A 6,728-nucleotide genomic window follows, 5' to 3' on the forward strand; every position below is an offset into this window, starting at 1 on the left:
TTATTAGCAAATAGTGGATTTGCTCTGTTGTGTTCATTTATATAGCAATTACAGGTTCTCTGAATTCTGTTTGCAATTAGAACTATGGGATTTGGGCATGTCTCTCATATGGTTGAACACTTTCTGCACAGTGACAGAATTTCAATTTTCTTGAGCTTTTTTCCCTTCATTTTTTGTATACAGTGTAGTAAGAAAGTTTGAAGCAGGTATGGATGGTGTTCTTCTACAAGGTTATGTTAACTATATGATTTTACAGAACTATAAACACTCAATCATGCACTCTTTATATGTTTTTCTGAGATAGTACAAACTGATTCACACACTTTTAGAATTTATTAGGACTCTCCTATCATGCATCTAGTCAAGTACGCGAAACTAGACAATAAATAAGTTCACGTATGAGTCATATACTTCATACATGAAAACTAATGGCTCTTAAACTAAGAAATGGCTCTCGACCCTTAGACTCCATACACTCAAAAAGACACAAAAGATATGTATCATGAACATATGTCGAACGCACATAGACTCTTCATGTACCACACATGAATTTCCGTTAACAATGCATCCAACATAATTACCAATTCGAAATTGATTCCAAGAGAAACTAGGCATGCTTGAATAATTCCTAAATTTTGGAAATTAAGCCCCTCAGTTCCCGTCGGAGAATCTTTCCCGCCGCCGACCTAGGTATTGAATGTGTGAACACCACCTTCCTCACTTTCTTGTATGGTGCAACCTGCCGCGAAGAAAGTAAACCATGTGATTGGGGGCTTCGTCGTGCATGATAGGCCGAACATACAAGGAGAGAGAAATAGAAGGCATTGAGCTCAATGAAAGAGAAGGTACCTGCATAGCAACATAGTCTCTTACAGCAGCCTCAGAAAGCAGACTACCCTGCCTCTTCAGGACAAAAGCCATCGGCACCTCCCCCGCTTCCTCGTCCTTGGCTCTGCAAAAACATAAAAGAAACTCAACATAAATAAAATTTCAACAAGAGCCTGTAGACACATGTTTTTTTTCTCCAGGTAATCCAACAGATCATTGAAAGAACAGACAAATACGAGAAGCAAGAAATGCAAACCTCCCGGATTATATGAAGAAAATAAACATGACAACAAGCTATGGGCTACAACCTTGAGAGGGATTCGCCGAGGATGACAAAGAGGAAGGTTGGGGGAGGAGGCTTTAACCAAAGAAAATTAAGAGCACCTAATTCTAACAACCTATGTATTTTTGCCAAAATTAGAGGTAATTAGTACTCTCCTGGACGAAAATGCCAACCGGCTACTATATAGGTGCATAAAATGGTCACACTTACGATGTTACTGCAGCATCAAGTATATCGGGATGGGTAACCAATACAGCTTCTAACTCGGCAGGAGCAATCTGCAAAAGTTTAATTATAACAATCGAAAGAGGTTTATGTCTGCGATAATATTTTGTCAAACAAATTACATATACCTAAAATTGAAAAAAGGCAGGTAATCATATACCTGAAAGCCCTTGTATTTGATGATCTCTTTCAAGCGATCTAATATATGCAAGTACCCTTCCTCGTCGAAACAAACAATGTCTCCCGTACGCAACCAACCATGTTCGTCAATTGTTATCGCAGTGGCCTCTGGATTATTCAAGTAACCTACCAAGTTAGAGCAAACAATCAGCTCCGAACTGGTAAATAGACAATACAGATCATTTCAAAGGTGAATGGAGAAAATCTCTTCGAAGGTCCTTGTTCTCGTTCTTGCGTAATTGGGAGAGAGCAGTGAATTGGAAGAAATGTTTACACTGCCGTATGTAATCTTGTATCATGAATTCTTTCATCTAAGGCCAAGTTTCATGGATTGAACAGTGCTTAAAATCGGTTAAGTTCAGTCTTGAAACACGCAAGCACAGGTGACGATAAGCAGATTTACCCCCAAAATAAAAACAGTGCTCTCGAAGCAGTGCTCAACACCAATCACCAATTGACACCCCGAATATTACGACAAAACAGAGGCATATAAGTGATGAACCCACGATCGCAGAAGCACCCATCTCCAAATGATCCCCATATAGGTATCAAACCGGGGGTCAAAGGAAATACGTATGGGACAAGTCATGTGGTTTGTTCAATGAATTTTTATAATTCTAAAATCACGGGAAACAACGGGGACATCTGTCTCGCAAGTTAGACATGAATGGAAACATAGAGCATAGTCAATTCATAATATGTTAGAATCTTATTTTTACACTTAACTATTTTATCTAAAAGTGAATTAAAAAATTCACAAATAAAAAAAGTTCAACCAAGTAGAAAATATCTCTCTCTCTCTCGGTGAAAACCAACAGCTATGAACACATAGATCTTGTTCGGTTAAAGGTTTTGGATTTTAGAATAATTCTTTTATTTCTCTCTCCATTTGTTATATAGAAACTTTATATCCATCTCAAAACCAATTGTTATATAGAAACTTTATATCCATCTCAAAACCAATTGGCAATAAGTAAAGAGGTCCCAGATGTTATTAAGTGATCACCCATTCCACTCCTAAGCAATGTGGGATTCTATTTCCTTAACATCCCCATTTGAGGTCTGTCATGTTATTAAGTGATCACCCATTCCACTCCTAAGCAATGTGGGATTCTATTTCCTTAACATCCCCATTTGAGGTCTGTCACGTGTGGCCACTTTTGGGTCCTATCATCGTGCAACCTTTTTGCTGGTCTGTCATCGTGGGGTGTGGATTGTTAATTTTTAAAATGTGGGGTGGAACGGGCCCCGCTCTGATACCATATAGAAACTTTATATCCATCTCAAAACCAATTGGCAATGAGTGAAGAGGTCCCAGATGTTATTAAGTGATCACCCATTCCACTCTTAAGCAATGTGGGATTCTATTTCCTTAACATGTTACCCTTATCTCCAATAGGCAATAACATTAAAAAAAAAAAAAAAGGAAAAAAAAAAAGTTTTAGCTCAGGCAAAATCCTCAAAAAATGGAGTACTATATTTGAAACATGCAGGGATAAGTGGTCATGTAACCTTAATAGGAAACATCCAAATTCCCCCTGCTCCTGGAGAGTCTTCATTTCTGACCGAGAGAGGGAGACAGAGAGAGAGTCAATTTAATGATTCACTATGCATTCTTGTTAAACTTGTAAATCAGAAATTTATTTTTATAATTTTTTAATTTCTGTAACTTTTTTATTTAGATTTTCATCATAATTTTGTTTTAACATTTACTCGTTGACACGGATTATTAATGTAAAAAATATAATATGAATCTAACAAAAATTTAAAAAAAACTAAATTTTACAAGAACAATTGAAGAATGCTTGCACAAAATACTCCAGTAAATCATGTGACAGTCTTTCCGTCGTTCTGTTCTCGATATATATATATATATATATATATATATATATATATATATATATATAGAGAGAGAGAGAGAGAGAGAGAGAGTCAATTTAATGAATTAAAAGAATGCTTGCAGAAAAGTAGTAGTAATTTGACAACCTTTTCGTCGTTCTCAATATGGCATACTATACGGGAAAAAAATAAAAAAAAATTCATCTCGAGGCTAAAATTACCGTCAGCAATGCTGGTCCTCAAAAAGTTTTTTCAAAAATATTCCCGAAGAAAAAGTATGATTCAAATTCGTTTGGATGGTTGGGTTATACACATCAAAAAAAAAATCATTAATATTACTTTTGGAAACATTTCGAGTAAACTTTTCCGAGAGCTATAGAAATCAAAAGTGCTACACACAACGGTTGTGTAAAACACAACACATAACTAATCTCTAGCCGTCCATTGCCGTAATAAATGGTCAGGACTCGTTCAAACTCTTCCCCATAAAAGTTCAACTTTTTCTTGGAAGTGTTTTTTTAAAATCTAGACCGTCCAAATACATCTGGACGGTCAGAATTACGCACACAACCAACACAACAGTTGTGCAAGTAACATTTTTGTATAGAAATATAGAATTACCTTTCATAACCGCAGGTCCTCTTAACCAAAGTTCACCGCTCTTCCCAGGAGGCAAGAAGGAGCCGGTAACCCAATCTACCACTTTAGCTTCCATATTTGGAGCCATAAGCCCCATCGAGGTGTGCTTACGACACTTTTCTGTATTGAAGCCACGGCTTCCTACAGCAGTTGACTCAGTCATGCCATAACCCTGTCAAGTGCACGTGAACACACAAAATTTGCTCAAAAGAAAAAAGAAATCGAGAGATGCTACGTTTACCACAAGAGTCCACCACACGTTTACACTTTGGGCCCAAAAAAAATACAAAAAAGTACCTATAAATTTAAAATATTTTTTATTAAATCCTATAAAAAGTTAGTTCAATTGCATATCAATAGGCATGTTCGAATTTGTAAGGGCAAAATATACCTACCAATATGTGATTGAGCTAATTTTTACAGGACTCTATAAAAAAATATTTTAAGACTTATTCCTTTGTATTTTTGTGGAGTCCGAAGTGAATCCCACGTAGGCTTGCGATGGACTCTACAGTGGGTGTAGACTCAATGAAAAAAATAAGCATAAAACCAAAAAAAAAAAGGGAAAAAGAAACACAAGCAACACGTGAAACAGCACTCCCAACTCACCTAATCTATTACTACGTATTTCAGGAATTAAAAACCAGAAAACTAATATGGGATTCGAAATCCCCTCGAGATCTCTTCGCTCTTTTGACCTCTGTGTTTTTGTATTATAATCTATATGGTGAATCGCTCGCTTGTGCACGGGTGTGCTAATTAAACAATTTTAGTAGGTCAATCTGTCTTGAGATTAGTAGGTGAAGTTGTCCTGACATCAGGTTCCAAAAATGAGTGAGAATTTTAGTATGTTCTAAAAAGCGACCGTCTAGTCCCCATCTAGGCGTTAGGTGGTGGTCTAAAGTCTAGAATAGGCAGCCGACTAATCCCGCCTAGGCACTAGTGGACGCCCCTTTTTCGCCTGGCTAGCGCTTAGTGATTTTTAGAACATTCATCACGGTGCACTTTCCGTGCATGTTAGACCATCAGACCATTTTACGACTGCTATTTCTTGTCTGGACTCTGGAGTCATGTGGGATATAGTTTTACCATGTAAATTTGCTTAACACTCGAACCAAATAAAACAGTGAACAATACCTGAATGAAATCAACATGAGGGAGAGTCTGCACGAAATCCTCGATGCTTTTCCTGGTCACCGGAGCTGCACCACAGCAAACCTGCTTCAAACTCTTCCAAACACTTCCCTCAACACTCTTAGCTTTCATCGTCAGCGCCACCAGCAACGGCGGAACAGCCATAAAGTGGGTGACCCTGTATCTCCCAATAGCCTTCACCATTTCGTCAGCGTCAAACTTCCTCATCACAACCGCGGTAGAACCCAATGACAAAAACCCCAGCACGAAATGCGAAAGCCCGTAAATATGGAACATGGGCATAATAACTAGATGCACGTTTTCCTCACTCGAATACTCATACTGTGAAGCTTCAAACCTGACAAAAAGCTCAATCATGGATATCAGATTCCTGTGTGTTAACACAACCCCTTTACAAACCCGGTTGTGCCCGAAGAATAAAGGATCGCCGCGGTGTCTTCTTGACGAATCACAGGCCTTGGAACCGAAATGGGATTTCTCTCCCCAATTAACTTGTCAAAATCTGACATACCCATTTGTTTCAAATCAAGACCTCCAGTTTCCGGCACCCCAATTGCACGTATACCCAACTGATGAAACTTGCCAAGGCAATCAGGCAAAGTAAAGGCAAGAGTTGCATTACTGTCAAGTGTTTGTTTCTTTATCTCAGGGAGAGTACTCAGAGGATTCATGGTGGTCACAACAGCACCCAAGTACAGAACACCAAAGACTATAACAGGGAAGTAGATTGAATTTGGGAGTAGGATCAAAACCACGTCGCCTTGCGAAATGCCCATTTGGTGGAGGCCAGAGGCCATGGATTTGACCAATGGGTAGACGTCCGAGTAGGGGATTGCATGGCCGGATGCGGAGTCGATGAGGGCTGAGACGCCATTGTGAGGCTTTGAGAAGATGTGGGAAACGACGTCGAGGAATGGGTATGTTGGGAGGTTTACGGGAGGGTGTTTGCTGTGGTATATGCCTGTTTCTGGGGAGTACCAGGGGGAGTTGTTGCGAGTGTGGGAGGTGGGTTGGGGTTTTGGAGAGGTGAACTTGAGATTGTCGTTCATGCTTGTTGCCATTTGAGAGAGAGAGAGAGAGAGAGAGAGTAGAAAACCCGAAAATGGGTCGACTTTGTCTGATTCAGAAGACCGGGACCGGATGACAGGAGTATTATTGAGAGAGAGATCCCATTTTGGAGATTCAATTTCTAAAAGGGCGATGGGTGCCTCCAATGCATCAGTCCCCTATGAACTATATATACAAAAATTTAAGAAAAGGGTAATCCACTTTGACCCCCTGTGATATTGGCTATGTGTAGATATACCATCTGTGGTTTAAAAGTGTGCACATAACCCTATGTAGTTGTGAAAATATGTGGATAGATCCCCTACCATCATGTTTACTATCCATATTAACGGATAGAATATTAAAAAATCGATATGCCCTCATCATCTCCCTGGATGATTGCTTCATTTGCGTCAATATATCGAAATATGATAACCCCAAGCATAGGGTAAATACGTCATTTGAAGCATAATAATCTGGAAGATCGGGATCGTACCTAAGGGAATATTTGTTACAGGTTGGATGGATTTGT

At 39.0% G+C, this 6,728-nt stretch overlaps 1 pseudogene; it reads right to left on the reverse strand.

Moving 5' to 3' along the window:
• Positions 1-262: 262 nt before the first annotated feature.
• LOC131333822 (4-coumarate--CoA ligase-like 6) lies at positions 263-6,341 on the reverse strand (annotated as a pseudogene).
• Positions 6,342-6,728: the final 387 nt, after the last annotated feature.

Source organism: Rhododendron vialii, chromosome 7a (genome assembly GCF_030253575.1).
Source record: "Rhododendron vialii isolate Sample 1 chromosome 7a, ASM3025357v1".
In the NCBI taxonomy this organism is placed as follows: Eukaryota; Viridiplantae; Streptophyta; class Magnoliopsida; order Ericales; family Ericaceae; genus Rhododendron; species Rhododendron vialii.